Genomic DNA, 22,384 nt, shown 5'->3' with positions numbered 1-22,384 from the left:
AGTGTGTGATTGCCAGAGACTCGACCTTGTGAGCAGACGTGTGAGATCGACGTCAGGAGAACAATCTCACCATCACGGATGCAGAGACCGCTCCAGGTTTGACACCACAGTCTGTGAAGGAGGATTGGGTGAGGTCTCACGCTCTTCAGCACACTTCCTGAGGTAATTAGGTTTTGATGACTTTTATGAAGTAATGACAGTGGATTTGGTGTCCCTCACACCTTGTGTTAGTGAGCTGTCACGTTATGCTAATTGTCTAATCAGCTTCTGCTACAGTGGAGATTTGAACTGAGTTGTTCCGTGCCTGCAGGGTAAGAAGCTGATGTATAGATTTAAGCCAGGAAGTGTTTGCTGATTGCGTGCACCTTTGAGTTGTGTCTCTCTGCGTGGAGTTGGACTCACCTCATGTTTTCTTTCTTCACAGACTCGGTTTGTCGCGGCCACCTGGGGGGTGTCGGCGGGGTCCCTGGGTCCGAACTGCTGTGGCTCCGGACTGTTTGCGCTGTTGAGAGCGCGCCGTGTTTTCACCTCACCAGACCGCGGACGTTTTAGTTGTTTAGCACTACTACACTGTTATGTTTATTAAATTCTGTTATCCTTTGAACCGTGCTCTGCTTATTTTATGCTGGCTCCTTCAAACGCTGGGTCGGTGCTCCGACCGCGTCCGAAACATAACAGGCGTCCTGTATTCATCATCATTACTTTTTCTTTTGCTGTGGCCTATGGCATGCATAGCCTACTGTAGCCTGCATTTGATAGACTATTCTTTCTTTTTCTGACAGGCAGCTGACCGAGCTTGATACCCGGTTTCAGGAGGACCAGTACGGCATCATGAAAGCTGCAGCAGCTTTCCTACCACAGTCACAAACCTTTGGCAAGAAGGAATCTCTGCACTCTGTATGTAATCACTACAACATTTCAGTCAGGGATGCAGAGTTGGCGGTATTCTACGAGCAACTGAAAAGGAAAGCCTTAAAAGAAAACTTTCCTTCACTGATGGAGGTACTGGACATCTGTCCAGCAGACATATTCCCAAACCTGAACAGAGTCCTTCAAGTCATCCTAACCCTTCCTATAACCTTGTGTAGTGTAGAAAGACTTTTCTCAACTGTGGGCCGCATCAAAAATTACCTTAGATCAAAGATGAACACTGACCGTCTCTACCACTTGTCCCTCTTGTCATTTGAAAGGGAAATTAGTGACTCTTTGGATTATTGTCACAGACTGAGCTGTGACGCTTACGCAGGCAATAGCGTGTGGGCAGCAATTAGTTGGTAGTTAACAACTATGCTGCATGGACGCTGACTGTGTTTCACGGGTCATCCAGCTGTATGTATTGTTCTCATTTTCCTGGTTCATTATTTATTGTCAGTAATCATCATTGCCATAACTTTTACCTAGTATTGTGACTAAGAGTGCGGGGAAAGGCCTACCGGCATCTCTTATGTTGCAAAGTGTTTGTTTTCACCGCGTTTCAAAACATGTATTTTATACCGTTACTCATTACCAAAGTTTATCTGTTTTAGTGATCTTTAAAACACTGGTAAAACATTTCTGTAACAGTTTAAGCTTACTCACCAGGGTTGCTGGTATGCAGGCGCTTCCTTGTTTAGGGCAAACTGAGTGAATGGTCCATTCAGTGTAAATACCGGGGTTGGGCGGAGTTAACTATTTTAGACAGGGGTGTTTTATTTGGTTATGTTCATATTCCATTTTATTATGCTTAGAGGGGGTTTTGGTTAAAGGAAATGGTGTTGGGTGTTTATATATTTTGTGTGTATTTCTTTGGGTTGTTATTTTGTGCTTATGTTATTGTTATTTAGTTGATTGATTTATTTTGTGAATGGAATTTACCTGTGGGAGGGGCTGTTACTCTGAAAAGGGCTCAGAGCCTCAGTTGTGGGGAGAACATCGGAGGGGAAGGTTGTGTTTCAGTGAATGTGTATGTAAGTAGTGGCCCAGAGTCTTTGATAGATATAGTCTGGCACTCTTGCTCATTGTTTTTGATGTACATCTTGGGATGCACTGTAAATATCTGCATTTTTGGAAGAAGAAAAATAAAAGAAACGTTTTTAGTTGGGAAAACTGTCTCTTGGCCACTCCGTCGCCGGTCATCCTGCTACATGTGGTGTCAGAAGTGGGATAGCGGAGTGAGACGGAGAGAAGACCAATTAAAACAGCTGACAAGATGGCTACCAGGAAGAAGGCTACTGAAGGCAAGGAAGATGGAGCAATAGGGGGCGCCACTGAGACGGGAGTGTCTACTCCACAGCCGGCCACAATAGACATAGCCATCGATCGACTTGCCATGATGTTCCAGTCGTTTATGGAAGTGCAGCGTGCCAGAGATGAGCGAATGGAGAGAGATGCATCCAAGCAAGCCCAGGAGGTCAAGGTTCTGATGCATCAGGTGACGCAGCTGCAGCTGGACTTGAAGTCAGGCCAATCCACAACCCCGCCACCATCCCTGGACACTTTAACGCCTGAACCACCACTAGTGACCACTGTGATCACCGAGGGGCGTCTACCAAAAATGGCCAAGCTGGAAGAAGCTGATAATATTGAGCACTACTTGACTACTTTTGAAAGGCTAGCCATAGTTTGTGGCTGGAGCAGAGCAACCTGGGCCGTGCATCTCATCCCGTTGTTGACTGGGAAGGCCCGTAGTGCTTTCGTTGCCATGGACCCAAATGACACAACCGACTACGATTGTTTGAAGGAGGCAGTGTTGAAGAAATATGAAATCAATGCTGAGACGTATCGGCAGCAGTTCAGAGCCCTGGACATCAGTTCGACTGAGACGCCGCAGGAGCTGTATGTCCGACTGAAGGACCTGTTCTGTAAGTGGACCGGATATGAGAAGAGTAGTAAAGAGAACCTGATGGAGATGCTGGTACTGGAGCAGTATCTACGTGTGTTATATTGGGATGTGAGGACCTGGGTTAGGGAGCGTAACCCGAAGACTGCAGCAGAAGCCGCAGTACTGGTGGAGAGCTATGTGGCTGCGCACAGAGGTTCCCGAGGCTACCGCTATGCTGGAGTGCTGGAGCAGAGCATTGGGGTAAGTCTGTTGGGTTTGGGAGGGGAGTTGGTTCCGGTACGGCTAATAGTCATGGCCTTGGTAGAGCCCCGCTACCACCCCCCACAGACCGGTTTAGACCCCAGAGCATTTCCTGTTATAATTGTGGCCAGGAAGGTCATAAGAGCCCTGCTTGCCCCCTGAGGAAGTCAAAGTACAGCCATTTATGCTATGTTCCCCACCCCACCACTCCTTTAAATATTTTGGAGAGTAGAGATCCTGTTATCACCATTGAGTTAAATGGTAAATTTGTTAAAGCATTGGTGGATACTGGATGTTCACAGACACTTGTGCAAGCTGACCTAATCCCCCTAGAGTTCCGCAATGGTAATGTAAAGCTGACCATCTCTTGTGTACATGGAGATAAAAGTGAGCATGATACAGCCGATGTGTATGTCAGAGTGCAGGGACAGACATACTTGTTAAGGGTAGGACTGGTGTCTAAGTTGCCATATCCTGTGTTGTTAGGCCAGGATCTTCCAGTGTTACTTGAGTTGGTGAATAGAACTGCTTTGTGTGGTGTTGTAACAAGAGCACAGGCTCGGGAGCAGCAAGTAGGGTTGACAGAGTTGCCATATTATGGCGAAGAGGTTCCTGTTGAGTCCACACTGACTAAGCAACAGAGGTGTGATAGGCGTAGACAGACTGTTGAAGACACTGAGTCAGAAAGACGTGCGGACAGAGAATATTGACCCCCCCTGAATTGATAGATGGGGATTTTACTGGTAATCTGGCAGAGGAGCAGCGGGCAGACCCTACACTGACACAGAGTTTTAAGAGAGCAGAGGAAGGCATAGGTTATGTCCCTATGTTAGGTAAGGAGGGCTATACTGTGCAAAATGAGCTACTGTATAGGCAGAGTGAGGATGGACTGCAATTGTTGATCCCAAAGAAGTACCGTAGGCAGGTACTGGAATTGGGTCACACTATACCTTGGGCTGGACACCTGGCCTTTTGGAAAACATTACAGAGAGTAAGCAAACATTTTTATTGGCCAGGGTTGTTCGCTGATGTTAAAGAATTTTGCAAGTCTTGTCCTCAGTGTCAGTTGTCAGGAGGTAAAAACCTTGCCCGTGCTCCATTGATCCCCTTACCTGTTATTGACACGCCGTTTGAGAGGATAGCTGTTGATGTGGTAGGCCCTCTTGAAAAGAGCAAGTCAGGGAATAGATTCATCCTGGTGATATGTGATTATGCCACAAGATACCCCGAAGCCTTTCCCCTGAGAGATGTTACAGCTAAGCGAGTTGCGACAGCTATGCTGCAGCTCTTCTCTAGAGTAGGGATACCCCGTGAAGTGCTTACCGATCAGGGCCCCAACTTTATGAGTAAAACCCTCAGGCAGGTTTATGATATCCTGGGCATTAAGCGTATCAGAACCGCTCCTTACCATCCACAGACCGACGGACTTGTTGAACGGTTCAACCAGACCCTTCTCAACATGCTTCGGAAGTTTGTGGAAGATTCTGGCAAGGACTGGGACCAGTGGCTACCATACTTGCTCTTTGCTTATAGAGAAGTCCCCCAGGCGTCAACAGGATTTTCCCCCTTTGAGCTCCTGTATGCACACCAGGTTCGAGGTCCCCTTGATGTGCTGAAAGAGACTTGGGAGGGTGAGATGTCCGCTGGTACGAACATCATCTCGTATGTGCTGAAGATGAGGGAGAAACTTGCTGCTGCATCTGCTCTGGTACGGGAGAATCTGCAGAAGGCGCAAGAGAGACAAAAGGCATGGTACGATCGTTCGGCCAGAGCACGCTGTTTTCAGGCTGGTGACAAGGTCCTGTTGCTGCTGCCTAGCTCCGAGAACAAGCTGCTGGCAAAGTGGCAGGGGCCATATACTGTTACCAGGAGGATGGGACCGGTGACGTACGAGATTCACATGCCAGATCATCGTAAGAAGCACCAAGTCTACCATGTGAACATGCTGAAGAAGTGGACTGAGCGTCAAGAGCAACAGCCGGAGGTGTCTGCTCTGTTCATTCGTGCCATTGTGGAAGAGGAGAAGCACAGTGAGCAGTACTTACCGTGCTGGGGTGAAGGCTCTACATTGGACTTGAGCCATTTGCCCAATGACCGTCAGCAGGAGTTGACCGCCATCTTACCCGAGGGTCTCTTCGTGGAGAGGCAGGAACGGACGGAGATGGTGGTGCACCGCATAACCCTGAAAGACCAGCGGCCGGTGAGACAGCCATGCTACCAGGTTCCCGAGAGCCTGTTGCCCGTGTTGAAGGATGAGTTGGACATGATGCTGGAGCTGGGGGTGATCGAGCCTTCCGCCAGTGAGTGGAGCAGTCCCATCATCTTTGTTCCCAAGAAGGACGGCACTCTGAGGTTCTGCTTGGACTGTAGGAAGGTCAACACCCAGTCTGAGTTTGACCCTTACCCCATGCCAAGGGTTGATGATTTGGTCGAGCGTCTTGGCAAAGCCAAGTACTTGACCACCATTGACCTGTGCAAGGGGTATTGGCAAGTGCCGTTGGCTGAGGACAGCAGGAAGCTGACTGCCTTTAGGACACCTTTTGGCCATTACCAATTCACGGTGCTCCCTTTTGGGTTGCACGGAGCGCCTGCGACGTTCCAGAGGTTGATGGACAGGCTCCTCAGGGGGACTGAGGGCTTTGCCGCCGCCTACCTGGATGATATTTGTATATACAGCTCCACGTGGGAGGAGCATTTGCAACACCTGCAACTGGTCCTCTCCTTGGTGAAGGAGGCGGGCCTGACCATCCATCCTGGAAAGTGCATGCTGGCCAGGGAGGAGACGGTGTATCTTGGCTACATGTTGGGCCGGGGTGTCATTTGGCCTCAAGTTGGGAAAGTTGAGGCCATCAAGGCTGTTGAGCGCCCCACCACCAAGAAACAAGTGCGCTCTTTCTTGGGCTTGGTTGGGTGGTATAGACGTTTTATACCCAACTTTTCAGAGAGAGCGGTTCCACTGACTGAGCTCACACGTACTAGTCAGCCTAACAAGGTGGTATGGACTGAAGAGTGTGAGGCGGCATTTCAGGGTTTGAAGGACTCCTTGTGTAGGGAGCCGGTGCTGCTCATCCCGGACTTCAGCAAGACTTTCACTGTTCAAACTGATGCCTCAGAGCGGGGCCTTGGTGCGGTGTTGCTGCAGGAGGAAGATGGACATTGGCGACCTGTGGCTTACATCAGCCGCAAACTGTTGCCGCGGGAGTGTAACTACTCCACGGTTGAGAAAGAATGCCTTGCTATTAAGTGGGCGTTGGACTCTTTTAAATACTATTTGTTGGGGAGGAAATTTATTTTAGAGACTGACCATAGGGCATTGTCTTGGTTAGGGCGCATGAAGGATATTAACTCCAGGATCACTAGGTGGTTCCTGGCTGTACATCCATTTGATTTTGAAGTGCGGTACAGGTCTGGGAGGTTGAATACTACTGCAGATTTCCTTTCTAGGGTGTCGTGGGGGCATCCTTAGAAGCGGGGGGAAATGTCACAGACTGAGCTGTGACGCTTACGCAGTCAATAGCGTGTGGGCAGCAATTAGTTGGTAGTTAACAACTATGCTGCATGGACGCTGACTGTGTTTCACGGGTCATCCAGCTGTATGTATTGTTCTCATTTTCCTGGTTCATTATTTATTGTCAGTAATCATCATTGCCATAACTTTTACCTAGTATTGTGACTAAGAGTGCGGGGAAAGGCCTACCGGCATCTCTTATGTTGCAAAGTGTTTGTTTTCACCGCGTTTCAAAACGTGTATTTTATACCGTTACTCATTACCAAAGTTCATCTGTTTTAGTGATCTTTAAAACACTGGTAAAACATTTCTGTAACAGTTTAAGCTTACTCACCAGGGTTGCTGGTATGCAGGCGCTTCCTTGTTTAGGGCAAACTGAGTGAATGGTCCATTCAGTGTAAATACCGGGGTTGGGCGGAGTGAACTATTTTAGACAGGGGTGTTTTATTTGGTTATGTTCATATTCCATTTTATTATGCTTAGAGGGGGTTTTGGTTAAAGGAAATGGTGTTGGGTGTTTATATATTTTGTGTGTATTTCTTTGGGTTGTTATTTTGTGCTTATGTTATTGTTATTTAGTTGATTGATTTATTTTGTGAATGGAATTTACCTGTTGGAGGGGCTGTTACTCTGAAAAGGGCTCAGAGCCTCAGTTGTGGGGAGAACATCGGAGGGGAAGGTTGTGTTTCAGTGAATGTGTATGTAAGTAGTGGCCCAGAGTCTTTGATAGATATAGTCTGGCACTCTTGCCCATTTGTTTTTGATATACATCTTGGGATGCACTGTAAATATCTGCATTTTTGGAAGAAGAAAAATAAAAGAAATGTTTTTAGTTGGGAAAACTGTCTCTTGGCCACTCCGTCGCCAGTCATCCTGCTACATTATGATGAGATCATCACAATTTTCAACTGCAAACCCAGGCATTTGCGCCTTGTTTAACTCTTTAGGAGAACAGAGCAGAAGAGAACCAAGTAGAATAGAACAGCAGAATGTGAATAGAGCAGAAGAGTAGAGTAGAATGGAAGAGCAGGACATGAGCAGTGCAGAAGAGAACAGAATAGAATAGAGAAGAATATTAGGCCAATATAGCAGAGCAGAATAGCATTAGAATAGAGCAGAAGAGAGCAGCAGGACATAAACAGAGCAGAATAGAACAGAACAATGTAGAATATAACAGCAGAGCACAACTAAAGAGCAGAACTATTGAGAAGAAAAAAACAAAACAGAACAGAATAGGAAGAGAGTAGAATAAAAAGAGCTGTTTCGAACAAGACAGCAGCACAAGTTTTAATACTTTTCTATATGTGTTTTTATTTGTTTTATATTTATGTTCTCAGTTTTAATATTATGTTTGACAGGTCATGTTTTGTATCATTACCCCTGCCCTTGCAATTCTCTACCATGGGGAATATAGGACACCTGTTTTATATAAATTTTATATAAGTAGGCTATGTTGTCATTAGGCCTACATTTTGAGATGTTCTCATTTTCATCAAATTCAAATTTTATATTTGACAATAAATGTGTTATATCTTTACCTCTGCCTTTGCAGTTATTTTGACATTAGCTGCACCAGGGGAATATTGAACACCAGTTGTCTTTTTTTAATGGAGGAAATGATTTGCAAAACAACAATGCTTAATTTTAAACTATAGACATATAATGATGTACTGTAGTAGTCAGTCCACTTTGTCAGTGTGCACTTGAGGACAGCAGGGTGCGCTGTTTCACTTAAATAGGTCATAGAATAATTACCTTAAGGTTGTTTCTGCTAGGCATTATTGGATATTATATTGATTTTTCCTCTGGCAAAAATTGGCCCACCCACTTTTCTTCAGGCCCACCCTATTCAAAATTCCTGGCTACGTCCCTGCCTGCAAATCTGATGAACATTGGTGATGCTCAATTTTGGAATCTCTTGCAGGGAGCAGGTGCAAGAGGGATTTTCTGAATTTCTTTTTTATCCCTCTTGAGATGTGTGGCAATGTCATGACAAACTTCAATGTGTGTGTTGCAGCTGTAATCCAAAGAAGAGGAGCATGTATTGAACATGTCATCAATTACTGAACTGCTCGGAAAAAGAGACAAAGTTGGAATACAATTTTCAAATAAGTTCTCATTTCAAAAACTTGTGTACAATCAAAAAGTGGTAACGTTTTATTGGCCCACCCTGTACATGACAAACTCAGTGAACACAAAACAATGTTCTTCACACTGTACTTTTCAAGACTTGTGGCTCTTGCACTGTCAACATTCATTTGTATCCGCTTAAGGGTCACATGGGGGCTGGACCCTCTCTCAGCAGTCACAGGGCGTGAGGCAGGGTATACCCTGGGCAGGATGCTAGTCTATTGCAGGGCCACAAAGAAACAGTTACACTTGCATGTACAACTAGGGTCAGTTTAGTCACCAATTTACCTAAACGGCATGTCTTTGGAAGCAGAGGAAGCCAGAGTATCCAGAGGCAACCCATGTGAACACGCAAACTCCACACAGAAAAAAACAGGTGGGAAGTAATCCCACAACCTTCTTGCTGTGAAGCAACAGTGCTAACCACCAAGTCAACCTGCTGCCCAGTTTGCAGCACATTCGAATGTTTAATTTGTGTTAATTGTAAAATGTTATCTTAAAAATATTAACATATTAAGTATTATCCAGTGAAATGAGTGATTAAACAGGTTGGGGGTTGAAACATTTGTACAGGCAATGCATGCATGTTGCCTCCTCCAAGAAACACTTGGCTTCAAATCTGGCTTCAAACCAAAAAGTCAAGGATGTGTGTGAGAAGCTACACAAATTAGGGCAGTTGAACACATGGTTTTATAAATTTATTGATAAAATGTTTGTATTTCAGGCTACTGCAGAAAGTTTTTACATTTGCAGCTGCAGGTTTGAAATATTTGATTTTTACATTTTCTTCTCATAACACTAATGTGACACAAGTACTCAATACATAATGCAATTCTAAAGTAATTCTATTACAGCATTCTACATAAAGATAGTGTAAATAAGGAAAATAACCATTTCCAACAGGTAGTAGATTTTTCCCTAATAATCTGTAAAAGACCATCAAACCATATTACACCCAAAAAAGGTTTTGGGAAACACCAGATATTTTTCAGTCAGCAGATGGAAAAGGGAAAAAAAAAAAACAACTTACATTTACATTAGTACAAAACATTTCTTGTTAATAGTCACAAGACTTTCTGGAAGCTTGTTGTGTTCAGAAATCTATCAGTGGGTTTTATTAAATTTCAGTTTGTTTTTGTTTGTTTTTTTTTTGAATTTGTAGTTGTAGTTAGATCACAGATTCTTGTGACTGGCCAACTGTATTTTTAAGGCTTTTGAAACCAGTTGCAGATGAAGGCTAGCATGAAGTACATGTTCCTTTAAAATACAATGTAATCCTACTGAATCTACTGCTCAGAATTTTTCTGGAGCAAGATGGCAGCAACAGTCTGCTAAGACTGGCTTAATTTGACCTCAGTCAGTGATTTATGGCTGTGTCATTTACTGTCTCACAGTGTATAATCAGTGTGTACATAACCACAATCAAGATACTGACATACACTCAACAAAAATATAAACGCAACACTTTTGGTTTTGCTCTCATTTCGTATGAGATGAACTCAAAGATCTAAAACTTTTTCCACATACACAATATCACCATTTCCCTCAAATATTGTTCACAAACCAGTCTAAATCTGTGATAGTGAGCACTTCTCCTTTGCTGAGATAATCCATCCCACCTCACAGGTGTGCCATATCAAGATGCTGATTAGACACCATGATTAGTGCACAGGTGTGCCTTAGACTGTCCACAATAAAAGGCCACTCTGAAAGCTGCAGTTTTATCACACAGCACAATGCCACAGATGTCGCAAGATTTGAGGGAGCGTGCAGTTGGCATGCTGACAGCAGGAATGTCAACCAGAGCTGTTGCTCGTGTATTGAATGTTCATTTCTCTACCATAAGCCGTCTCCAAAGGCATTTCAGAGAATTTGGCAGTACATCCAACCAGCCTCACAACCGCAGACCACGTGTAACCACACCAGCCCAGGACCTCCACATCCAGCATGTTCACCTCCAAGATCGTCTGAGACCAGCCACTCGGACAGCTGCTGAAACAATCGGTTTGCATAACCAAAGAATTTCTGCACAAACTGTCAGAAACCGTCTCAGGGAAGCTCATCTGCATGCTCGTCGTCCTCATCGGGGTCTCGACCTGACTCCAGTTCGTCGTCGTAACCGACTTGAGTGGGCAAATGCTCACATTCGCTGGCGTTTGGCACGTTGGAGAGGTGTTCTCTTCACGGATGAATCCCGGTTCACACTGTTCAGGGCAGATGGCAGACAGCGTGTGTGGCGTTGTGTGGGTGAGCGGTTTTCTGATGTCAATGTTGTGGATCGAGTGGCCCATGGTGGCGGTGGGGTTATGGTATGGGCAGGCGTCTGTTATGGACGAAGAACACAGGTGCATTTTATTGATGGCATTTTGAATGCACAGAGATACTGTGACAAGATCCTGAGGCCCATTGCTGTGCCATACATCCAAGAACATCACCTCATGTTGCAGCAGGATAATGCATGGCCCCATGTTGCAAGGATCTGTACACAATTCTTGGAAGCTGAAAATGTCCCAGTTCTTGCATGGCCGGCATACTCACCGGACATGTCACCCGTTGAGCATGTTTGGGATGCTCTGGACCGGCGTATATGACAGCGTGTACCAGTTCCTGCCAATATCCAGCAACTTCGCACAGCCATTGAAGAGGAGTGGACCAACATTCCACAGGCCACAATTGACAACCTGATCAACTCTATGCGAAGGAGATGTGTTGCACTGCATGAGGCAAATGGTGGTCACACCAGATACTGACTGGTATCCCCCCCCAATAAAACAAAACTGCACCTTTCAGAGTGGCCTTTTATTGTGGGCAGTCTAAGGCACACCTGTGCACTAATCATGGTGTCTAATCAGCATCTTGATATGGCACACCTGTGAGGTGGGATGGATTATGTCAGCAAAGGAGAAGTGCTCACTATCACAGATTTAGACTGGTTTGTGAACAATATTTGAGGGAAATGGTGATATTGTGTATGTGGAAAAAGTTTTAGATCTTTGAGTTCATCTCATACAAAATGGGAGCAAAACCAAAAGTGTTGCGTTTATATTTTTGAGTGTATACAACAAAGGAGTTATACAAAAAGAAATCAGTGTCTGCCACCTCAATGGTTTATCAAATGTGCATTCCTTTTCCATTTTCCCTGCTGTGTGGGATGTCATCTGACAAGACAGATATTTTTTTAATGTGCAAAACCTTTACTACAAATTGAGTAAATATGAGGTCTCTCACCTGTGTGGACCGCCATATTTCTCGCAGTTTGTCCTTTCTACCTAAAACATTTCTGACAGACTGAACACTTGAAAGGTTTTTCTCCAGTATGACATTGAATGTGACACACTAATTTTGACTTCTCTCTCAATCTTTTCCCACAGAATGGGCAGATAAATGGTTTATCTCCTGTATGAATTATTTTATGTGCCTTTAAATTGTTACCACTAGAATTTATTTATTTATTTTTTTAACCACAGTCAGTACAACTAAATGGTTTCTTTCCTGTATGAATTTTCATATGGTCATTCATTTGGCCCTTGAGGCGAAAGCTTTTCCCGCATTCAGAGTAGCTAAATGGTTTCTCTCTGTTTTCTTCATTTATCTTTGATTTCTTTTTAATAGAATGCAGTGGGCCGCAGACCCGGGGTTTAAAGTTGCACCCTAGGCTCTATAGTTACCCTAACCATAGCTGGCATTGTATCTGAGGGCTCTCTTCAAGATGGTGATTGTTCCCTTAATTGCAGACAACTGCACCTCATATGTGCTTGGGTGACCGGGGATTACCTCAAGGTATTTCTTCAGATTCTTCTTCATCAGGCCTGTTGCTCCCACCACAACTGGGATAATATTGATGTCTTTCAATCACCATGTTGTTCGTAGGTCATTTTTCAGGCCTTGGTATTTTGTGATCTTTCCCCTTTCAGCTCGATTCAGGCCATAGTCTTTGGGGACTGTCACATCAATGATTTTGGGTGTTTTCTCTTGCTTGTTCCAGATGATCAGGTTTTATTGCACCTCCTTCGATATGTCTTCCTGCTGGGATCTCTTTGTCATAGAAGACTGTTACTTTTCTGTTGAATGAGACTGGTGCTGGCTCATGCTCCCAGACACTTTCCTTGACTTCCATCTCCTGTTCCTTGCATACTTTTCAGTGGAGATATTGACAGATCTCGTGTTGGGATGTATAATGTCCATTTGGCATGCTGATGTTAGATGGTTTATACTCTCAACAGCTGTATGACAGATTCAGCATTTGTCATTTTGTGAGATCCCTGCCATTTTTTTGAAGCCATTTGTTAGAAGTCCCTGATCTTGTGCTCCAATCAGAATTCTTTCTCCATCAAAACCAAGTTCTCCATTTTTCAGCCACTGCATTGATCCAACTTTGTCAGTATATTCCTTTTCGAGCTCTTCTTGAAATCGTCCAGCCCTTTTGTGCTGTTTCCATCTGTCCACTCGATGTTTCCCTTCTCTTTTGCTATATTGTTCTCTGGTCTGTCTTACGAGTTTTGTTGTAGGCATCAGATTGCTGCTTTCTCTCTCTTGTAGAAGTTCTCCACCAAAATTTTTCACCAGTTTGGTGACTGAGGTCTGTTTGGATAAGTTCTTCTCGTGGTGTTGTGTGACCTTTTTCATGATTTCTTCTTCAGAGCTCTTTAAGTACTGTCCAATACTTATCAATGCTCTGTAGGCTTGGTTGATTTCAGTGAAACCCAGACTGCCGTCTCTGCGAGGGAGATATATTCTGTCCATGCAGTGATTTCTGAAAGTGACTTTGTGGAGGGTGAGCATCTTCCTGGTTTTCGTGTCCAACTTATTAAGCTCACTCTGTGGCCAGTCTACTATGCCAAACCCATAGGTTACCACTGGTATTGCAAACTGGTTTATGGCTGTGATCTTGTTCTTTGGTGTCACCTCTGTTTTGCAGATCTTTTTTAAGCGGTTTAGGTATTCTTGTGTTGTTTTCATTCTCATTTTCTTGTGTTTGATTGTAGCATTTTGTTCAATTCCCAAGTATTTGTATGTGGAGTCTACAGCCAAATCTTCAATGTAGCTCCCTTCATCCAACTGTATGTTTTCTGTTTTTGTCTTTTTAATTTTTTTGATTGTGCATTTTGAGCATTTATCCAGTGCAAATTCCATACCAATGTCTTTGGAGAACTTATGGACAGTTTCCACGAGCCGACTAGGTCCCTTTTTTGTGTTGGCATAGATTTTTAAGTCATCCATGAACAGCAGATGGTTCACAAGTTTTTGATTTTTCCTTCCTATGCCTCTACTTAAGTCAGACCCGATGTCATGCTCCTTCAGGATCTTGCTGAGCGGGTCTATGGTTAAGTAGAATAAATGTGGTGAGAGGCTGTCTCCCTGGAATATTCCTCTCTGAACTCATATGTCTGGGATTGTTATTTGTCCCTCTGTGTGGTTTAGGGTGATGGTGGTGTTCCACTTGTTCATTTGTGCTCTCAGGAAAGATCTTATTTCCTCATTGATGTTGTAGAGTTCTAAGCACCTCCTGATCCAGGAGTGTGGCACGCTGTCAAATGCCTTTTTGTAGTCAATCCAAGCCATGGTGAGGTTTCTCCTACTTTTTTGCAGTCCTCCTGGATAGCTTTGTCTATCAGTAACTGGTCTTTAGCTCCTAATCTTTTTCTGAAACAACCTTTCTGTTCATTTTCCAGGTATCCACCAGTGTCAAGATGTTCATAAATGGCATCATCTGTTATTCCTGTCAGTCATTTGTATGTTGTTGTTAGGCAGCAGATGGGTCTGTACTTGTTGGGAAGCTGTGTTTTCTTAAGTCTTTGGAAGTAGGCTTTTGTTCCCAGTCATTAGCCAGTCTGGTGTGTCTTCTTCTCCGTTCAATATTTTTGTGAAAGCCACAGCATAATGGTGGTGCAATGCTGTCAGTCTTTTCATTCAAAAATTTGGGATTTTGTCGATGCCAGGTGACTTGAAGTTACTGTATTCAGTCATTTTCTTTCTGATCTCCTCTTCAGTGATTACAATTGCTACATTTGCTGTTTGTCCTTGTTTTTCTGTTTTATTTTTTTCAATCCACTCTGCCTCTTTGTGTTGTTTTGGGTCTTCAAAGAGTGGTCTCCAGAATTTCTCAACTTCTCTCTCTGGTGGCTGTTGTACTTCTATTGTGTCGTTTGCCAACTTTCTGTACACTAGCCTGGGGGTTTTTGCAAATTGCTTGTTTATCTGTTTTGCTTGTATTTTCTTGTCTTTATTCCTAATCTGTGCAGCCAAAGATTTCACTAAGGCTTGATGTTCAGCCAGCCTCCCACCCAGTTGTTTATCTTCAACATTGTATTTTTTTTTAATGCAATTTACTTTTTTAAGGACATTCCTTAAAGTAAATCGCTCTGTAGGCCTGGTTGCCATTTGGGAGATCTCTGCTCTTAGGCGGCTGATTTTTTTGTTGTAATTTCTTTTTCCATTGTGGCATGGTATTATTTTTCTTAATTGTTTCCTTTTCTCTCCAAATCATGTGGGGCTAATTTACTTTGTATGTACCATGCCGCTCCATAATTTACACAGTTTAAATCAGTCAATGTGGTTCCTTCTGGGACCAGTTTAGCCAGTCCCAGGTTAACTTTCTGTGGGATAGTTTAGAATTTTTTATTCTCCTTTAATTTAGTCAGTTTTGGATGCTCATTCATGCCCATTTTTCTTGTTTCCTCAATCTTATTTGCCAATTCTTCTTCTATTTCCTGCTGTTCTGGGTCTGGATGCACCTGTTTATTGTTTTCTGGATGAGCTGGTGAATGGCTTTTTTTTGGGGGGGGGCAGTGAATGACTTGTTTTTTGGGGGAGCAGTGAATGACTCAGTTTTTTCAGGGGGCAGTAAATGGCTCATTTTGGGGGGGGGGGGGGGTGCAGAGTAGGTGGTGCAATGGGTTGTGTCAGAGGGCAGATTCCGTCCCTGACCATTTGTCCAACCTCATGTTGCATCACTTCCGCATCTGAGAAGTGTTTTTGAGCGATAAATTTGTGTCTTTGGGTGGTGAGTCGCCCTCTTGGGATGCTTTTCTTACTTGCCAGTGGTGGTGGAATATTCTTTGCCATTCTCTACATCTTTCTCTCTGGCTGTTGGTGTATTTTATTTTTGCATATTCTATTGCCCACAGCAGTACCCACTCTTCCTCCCTCTTCCACTGACTCCTTTCAAACTCAAGTTGTTTCTCCATTAACTGATGATCCTTTATCGCTTCTTTTTGTGCTTCCTCCTTTATTTTTTGTATTTTCTCTGCTGTCACATATTTTGTGGTTTGAGAGCCAATCGATTGTAGTTTTGCAGCTGTGGTGGCTTCTTTCTTTTCTGCTGATAAATCCGCTTCTTTTATCCGCTCCTCAAATACTATCTTTGTCCTCCTGCCCACTTCTCATGCCTTGAGTAAGTGAAGCAGTGAAAGATCGTTGTCTTTGTTTTTTTTTGTTTTTTTTTTCATTTATCTTTGATGTCCTTTTTAATAGAATGCAGTGGGCCCCAGACACGGGGTCTAAAGTTGCACCCTAGGCTCTGTAGTTATCCTAACCATAGCTGGCATTGTATCCGAGGGCTCTCTTCAAGATGGCGATTGTTCCCTTAATTGCAGGCAACTGTACCCCGTGTGCGCTTGGGTGGCTGGGGACTGCCTCAACGTATTTCTTCAGGTTCTTCTTCATAACGCCTGTTGCCCCCATCACAGCTGGAATGATATTGATGTCTTTCAATGACCATGTTGTTCATAGGTCATTTTATGAATTATCATGTGTCTGTCCAGAGTGCTCTTTTGACCAAATCTTTGACCACATTCTGAACAGGCAAACTGATTTTGTCCTGTATGAATTGCCCTTTTGTTTCTGTCATTTACTCTGATCAGAACAGCTAAATGGTTTTCCGCTTGCTTGCCTCCCCTTATGTTGCTCTAAGATGCTCATGTGACCAGCTTCTTTTACATATTTAGATCAATGAAATGGTTTCTCAGCAATGTTGCAATAGCTTGAACTAACAATATAGATTTTATTTATTTTTTTATTATTTTTTATTTATTTATTTATTTATTGACAGTTAAAATGTGACTGAAGTTCTCTGGTCTATTTCCAGTACGAATGGTCATCCAGTATGAGCTGTCTCAGTTCCAGAACTGTCTGAAGACCTACCACTGAGGTAACAGCGGTAGGTCAGTCATTTACAGTCATTTACAACCAGATACCAGTATCTGGTTGTAAATGACTGTAAATACCTAGGCACCTTTTTTTGACGAGAAGCTGAAATTTGATGTGAATACTGCAGATACTGTGAAGCGAGGGCAACAGAGAGTCTATCTCCTCTGCAAACTGAATTCTTTTTCTGTCAGCCCTGTTACACTCAACAAAAATATAAACGCAACACTTTTGGTTTTGCTCCCATTTTGTATGAGATGAACTCAAAGATCTAAAACTTTTTCCACATACACAATATCACCATTTCCCTCAAATTTATTGTGGGCAGTCTAAGGCACACCTGTGCACTAATCATGGTGTCTAATCAGCATCTTGATATGGCACACCTGTGAGGTGGGATGGATTATCTCAGCAAAGGAGAAGTGCTCACTATCACAGATTTAGACTGGTTTGTGAACAATATTTGAGGGAAATGGTGATATTGTGTATGTGGAAAAAGTTTTAGATCTTTGAGTTCATCTCATACAAAATGGGAGCAAAACCAAAAGTGTTGCATTTATATTTTTGTTGAGTGTATTATGTGTTGTTTTTATCAGTCTTTTATTGAAAGTCTCCTGTGTTTCTCTTTCATCTGCTGGTTTCCCAGGCTCATACTGTTGGGAAAGTGTAGGAACACGGACCCACAACAGGGGGCGCAAATGAACGGACAATGGAATAGGTCAAATAACAACACTTTACTGTTGCGAACGTGCACAACAAACACAACAAATTACAACAATGGACAAAGTTCAATTCACGAAGGTGTCGTGTGGGCAGGCTCGAAGATAGGAGACGCCTCTCCAAAGTAGAACCGGAACCACACGGTTTCCTCCGCCACAGGACCCCGGGAATACTGGAGCCGCCAAGTTCCGAACTCCCAGGTGGCCACTGCCTCCGCGTGTCGGACCTGGTACTGCTGGCGAGGAACAAGAACACAATTAACGTGGGCGCGTTTGCACCCAGCAACCTGTACGGCAGGGAAGCTACCTCCACCTCTCGTTGGGGAAAAAAGTCTGCAATCACTCACAAAAATCACAAAGGTTACTGTCAAGCAGTCAGCTGAGATTATTACCTTCCAGGTAGAACGATATCTCGGCGATGAGGTGGAGATGCCGTCCTGCTGATATACCCCAGTGATAATTGCCGTCAGCTGTCTCAGGTGATGGGTGACAGCTGTTACCGAGGCTGCTCCTGTGGGGCGGCGGCGCCCTCTGGTGGTGGTGGGCCAGCAGTACCTCCTCTTCAGCGGCCCACACAACACATACTGAAAGATAAAAACAGCTTGTACAGTATTATAAAAACATGTTCAAAGATCACTGGAGTGAAATTTAGGGATCTAACCAGTTTTTGTGACCAGCAAATTTTGAGGAAAGCAAATTGTACTTTGTCTTCTCCTGGTCACGTACTGGCAGGTGGATTTTCCCTGTTGCCTTGAGGTTGTCGCTGTTTCACCTGTCTGCAAGACAAACCGTTTGTTAAAATGTTAAAATCTTTTATTCCCTCTGCTATTCGTCTCTTAAACTCTTTGTAGGGTTTATATATATATATATATATATATATATATATATATATATATATATATATATATATATAATGGTTGTGATGACACTGTATCCTATGGTTTTTTTTTGTTTTGTTTTTTTTGGCTAACTTATTTTCTATGTATTTTTTGTATTGGGTGGTTACTGTGTTTTTGTGTGCCAGTACGCAAGCTGCTGAAACCAATTGCCCCTGGTGGGATGAATAAAGTCATCTAAGTCTGGATCTGAGTTTCTGGCTGGTTGTGGTCCTCCATCGTCCACTCCATCAGCATTTGCTGCCAGTGTTCTGCGTACAGATGAGCTGCTGGCTACAGGCTCCGCCTCTGTGCTCTCATCACTTCGGCTTTGATGAAGCTGTGATGACTCTGGTTTTTCATCATCATTTTCACTCTTCACAGGGACGGCACTGAAACTAAACTTGGTGAGATCTGCCTCCTCCAGTTGCTGAAGCTGCTCTCCCTGCTGACTTATCCTCAACTTCTCTTCTTCTTTAATGTCCTACTGGTCAATCCTCAGATTCCATTCCTGGTGTTCACAGGGAATTTCTTCTTTAATCACCAACAACAGCTGCATGACTGGATAGAAGCAATTAAATTAACAGTAAATGTTAAAGCAGCACTCATTCTGGGTTTTCACGTATCCATAATCCCTTGTGTGCCAGAGAGTCGCTGCAGCCAAAACAACATAGAGAATCCACACGGTGACAATTGTAAATGAATATTATAGTACAAAAATGTCATTTTTTTTTTATGCTTTTCATCACGTTAATAAGAGACTGCTGCAGATACCCTGAAAACTTGCTAAAACAATTATAACAAAAAATCTGTGTCTGCTGCGTTTAATCTGCGTGGAATTTAATAAGCGCAAACCGAATTTTAGACATATTATATATATTAGTCTGGAACAAAGAGGACAAACAGTGTTGTAAAGAACAATAATCAAGACGTTAAAGAGCAAACTTCACTTTCCCCCAGAACGACATGATCAGGAAGTGAGTGTAGCTCACAGCAGCTCCCATTGAAAATAACAGCGACAGACTGTGATTCTCGCATGTTTACATAAAACAAATGCAATAACAACGTCTAAAAACCCAGAGAGTATATTCACAAGAGTTTTAGGCACAATATAAAAATAGTTTTATGTTGCGATGTTAATTGTGTTGCCCGTGTGCAGCGGTTAAAGTGAAGCGTGATCAGAGCATATCAATGCAGTTCTCAATGTTACTGAGATCTCGCAGCGCGGCGACCTCTCTGAGGTTTTGCGGGATTTGAAACCTGAAAAGCCTCAATTGAAATAAAGTATCAGAGTGATGAGTTTGACCTGATGGGACTGGTGAAGTGGAAATTGACACTGGGATGGTTTGTTGAACATTTCACATATTTGAATTCAGCCGTTGTCTTCCAGTATTATTGTAATGTTTTATTTTCTGCATTGCAGCATAAGAGAATGAGATGCCAACACATGGTACTAAATACTGCTGCTTGAGTTCTGATGAAAACCAGAAGGTTTGACTACAGCATTTCTATCTTCCCTTCACTGTCTCCATGCGACTCAAAGAGCAGACTTCACGGTTTTGTTGCTCACATATAAGGCTCTGAACTGTCATTAACCCAACTATCTGGCTGACCTTGTTAGGCCTTATCTGCCTCCTCGTGTCCTTGGATGTAGACTTGCTTTGTGCTCCAAGGGTGAAAAAGAAGTCTCCTTTGTCTACAGAGGATGGAGTGGTTTCTTCTTAAAGCAACTCTTCTCTGTTTTGCAGAGGGTAGAACTACACATTAGCTATGAAACAATCAACAGGTAGGTGCTCAACTGATTTTAAGTTTTATAAATATTTGTAGCTGTTCAGCTTTATTTATCGGACAAAAATTTATTACAAGGTAATTAGTCTGATAATTATTAATAAAATAATTTAATTAAAGTTATCTAAAAAGATAATCCGATAATGAAAACTTAATCTTCAAGAATTATCGGTTATCGGAACTGTGCCCACCACTGCACCGGAATTTCCTTAGAAGGTTCTCTGGTGTGAGTGGGACCCGCTTTGCCGGTTGGTAAACTGAAGCTGAACTAAAGGAAATAATAACTAACTGAACTACAGGAAATATTATTATTAATAATAATAATAATAATAATATCGTCTGTTTTGTGGGACTACAGCTCCAAACACTGTGCGGCTCTCTGCCAAGTAAAGTTGGAAAGATCGATTTCGGTCGTAACACCTCTTTCCAAATGTTGTAAGGAGCCCAAATAGATCTGACTGCACTATTATTTTCCAAACCCATTTGACTGGCAGTCTGACAGATAGTTCTCAGAAAATTTGCTTTGTTCTCCTTCTTTGAAAACTCCCAGCAATCCCCCAAGAGGCACTTTGCAGCAGCGCCATGTTTGATGCTAGCAAGTCTGGCCCAGTATTAGTAGTTCCAGTATTAGTAGTTGGGATTGGAGTTGTTCTAAAAGCTCCACTGCCAGTCAAACTGTGCTGAACATTAATTATTTTTTTCACATTTGCATACAGTTTCCACAATATGAGTGCACCATGTTATCTTCTCATCCATCTACATGCCTAAAAATTTAAACACTTTAACCTTTTCTAATGGGCATCCATATAAATACAGTGATGTCGCAGCAATTTTATTTTTGAGACCAAAAATCAGAAAATTACTCTTCGATCCAAAAAACATTCTCCCTTTTATGCCCACATCAAACAGCTTAATTAACAGCTCCTGCCACATGCTGTCATACGTTTTTTCAATATCAAGAAAAACTGCAACTCCAGGCTCCTTGTTAATAACAGCTATCCGAATATCTTGATCCAGCACCGCAACGGAGTCTATCGTATTTCTACCGATTCTAAAACCATTGTTAATTAACAAAATCCCCAGAAACTTCCAAAAAATACACCAGTCTGTTAGTGACCATTCTCTCCATCACTTTACAGAGGACTGAAATTAAAGCTGTGGGTTCCGTAAGATAATGGAGAGGCAGGATCATTACCTGGCTACAAGATGGGAATTACTATTGAATGCTTACAAAGCTTTGGTAATGAACTAGTTGTTGGGACGTTGGGACGTTGTGAAAAATGTAAATAAAAACAGAATACAATGATTTGCAAATCCTCTTTAATGTATATTCAATTGAATACAGCACAAAGACAAGATATTTAATGTTCAAACTGACAAACTTTATTGTTTTTGTGCAAATTTTTGCTCATTTTGAAATGGATGCCTGCAACACGTTTTAAAAAAGCTGGGACAGTGGTATGTTTACCACTGTGTTACATCAATTTCCTTCTAACAACACTCAATAAGCGTTTGGAAACTGAGGACACTAACTGTTGAAGCTTTGTAGGTGGAATTCTTTCCCATTCTTGCTTGATGTACGACTTCAATTGTGCAACAGTCCGGGGTCTCTGTTGTCGTATTTTGCACTTCATAATGCGTCACACATTTTCAATGGGCAACAGGTCTGGACTGCAAGCAGGCCAGTCTAGTACCTGCACTCTTTTAGTACAAAGCCACACTGTTGGTACACGTGCAGAATGTGGCTTGGCATTGTCTTGTTGAAATAAGCAGGGACGTCCCTGAAAGACGTTGCTTGGATGGCAGCATGTGTTGCTCCAAAACCTGGATGTACCTTTCAGCACTGATGGTGCCATCACAGATGTGTAAGTTGACCATGCCATGGGCACTAACACGCCCCCATACCATCTCAGATGCTGGCTTTTGAACTTTGCACTGGTAACAATCTGGATGGTCTTTTTCCACAACGTCCATGATTTCTAGAAACAATTCGAAATGTGGACTCATCAGACCACAGCACACTTTTCCACTTTGCATCTGTCCATTTCATCCATTGCAAAGGAGCTCAGGCCCAGAGAAAGCTGCGGCATTTCTGGATGATGTTAATGTATGGCTTTTGCTTTGCTTGGTAAAGTTTTAACTTGTAGATGTAGCAATG

General features: G+C 43.0%; 1 long non-coding RNA gene across 1 annotated transcript; it reads right to left on the bottom strand.

The window, feature by feature from the left end:
- Positions 1–1,095: 1,095 nt before the first annotated feature.
- LOC117520364 lies at positions 1,096–7,803 on the bottom strand. The gene is made up of 3 exons (XR_004563626.1): positions 7,450–7,803; positions 6,226–6,231; positions 1,096–1,202 (listed from the first exon to the last, which is right to left on the bottom strand). It is a non-coding gene; the product is annotated as an uncharacterized LOC117520364 (long non-coding RNA).
- Positions 7,804–22,384: the final 14,581 nt, after the last annotated feature.

This window comes from Thalassophryne amazonica, chromosome 1 (genome assembly GCF_902500255.1).
Source record: "Thalassophryne amazonica chromosome 1, fThaAma1.1, whole genome shotgun sequence".
NCBI classification, from domain to species: Eukaryota; Metazoa; Chordata; class Actinopteri; order Batrachoidiformes; family Batrachoididae; genus Thalassophryne; species Thalassophryne amazonica.
Note: the sequence above shows the minus strand (reverse complement) of the source record. Positions and strands in the feature narration are given on the sequence as shown.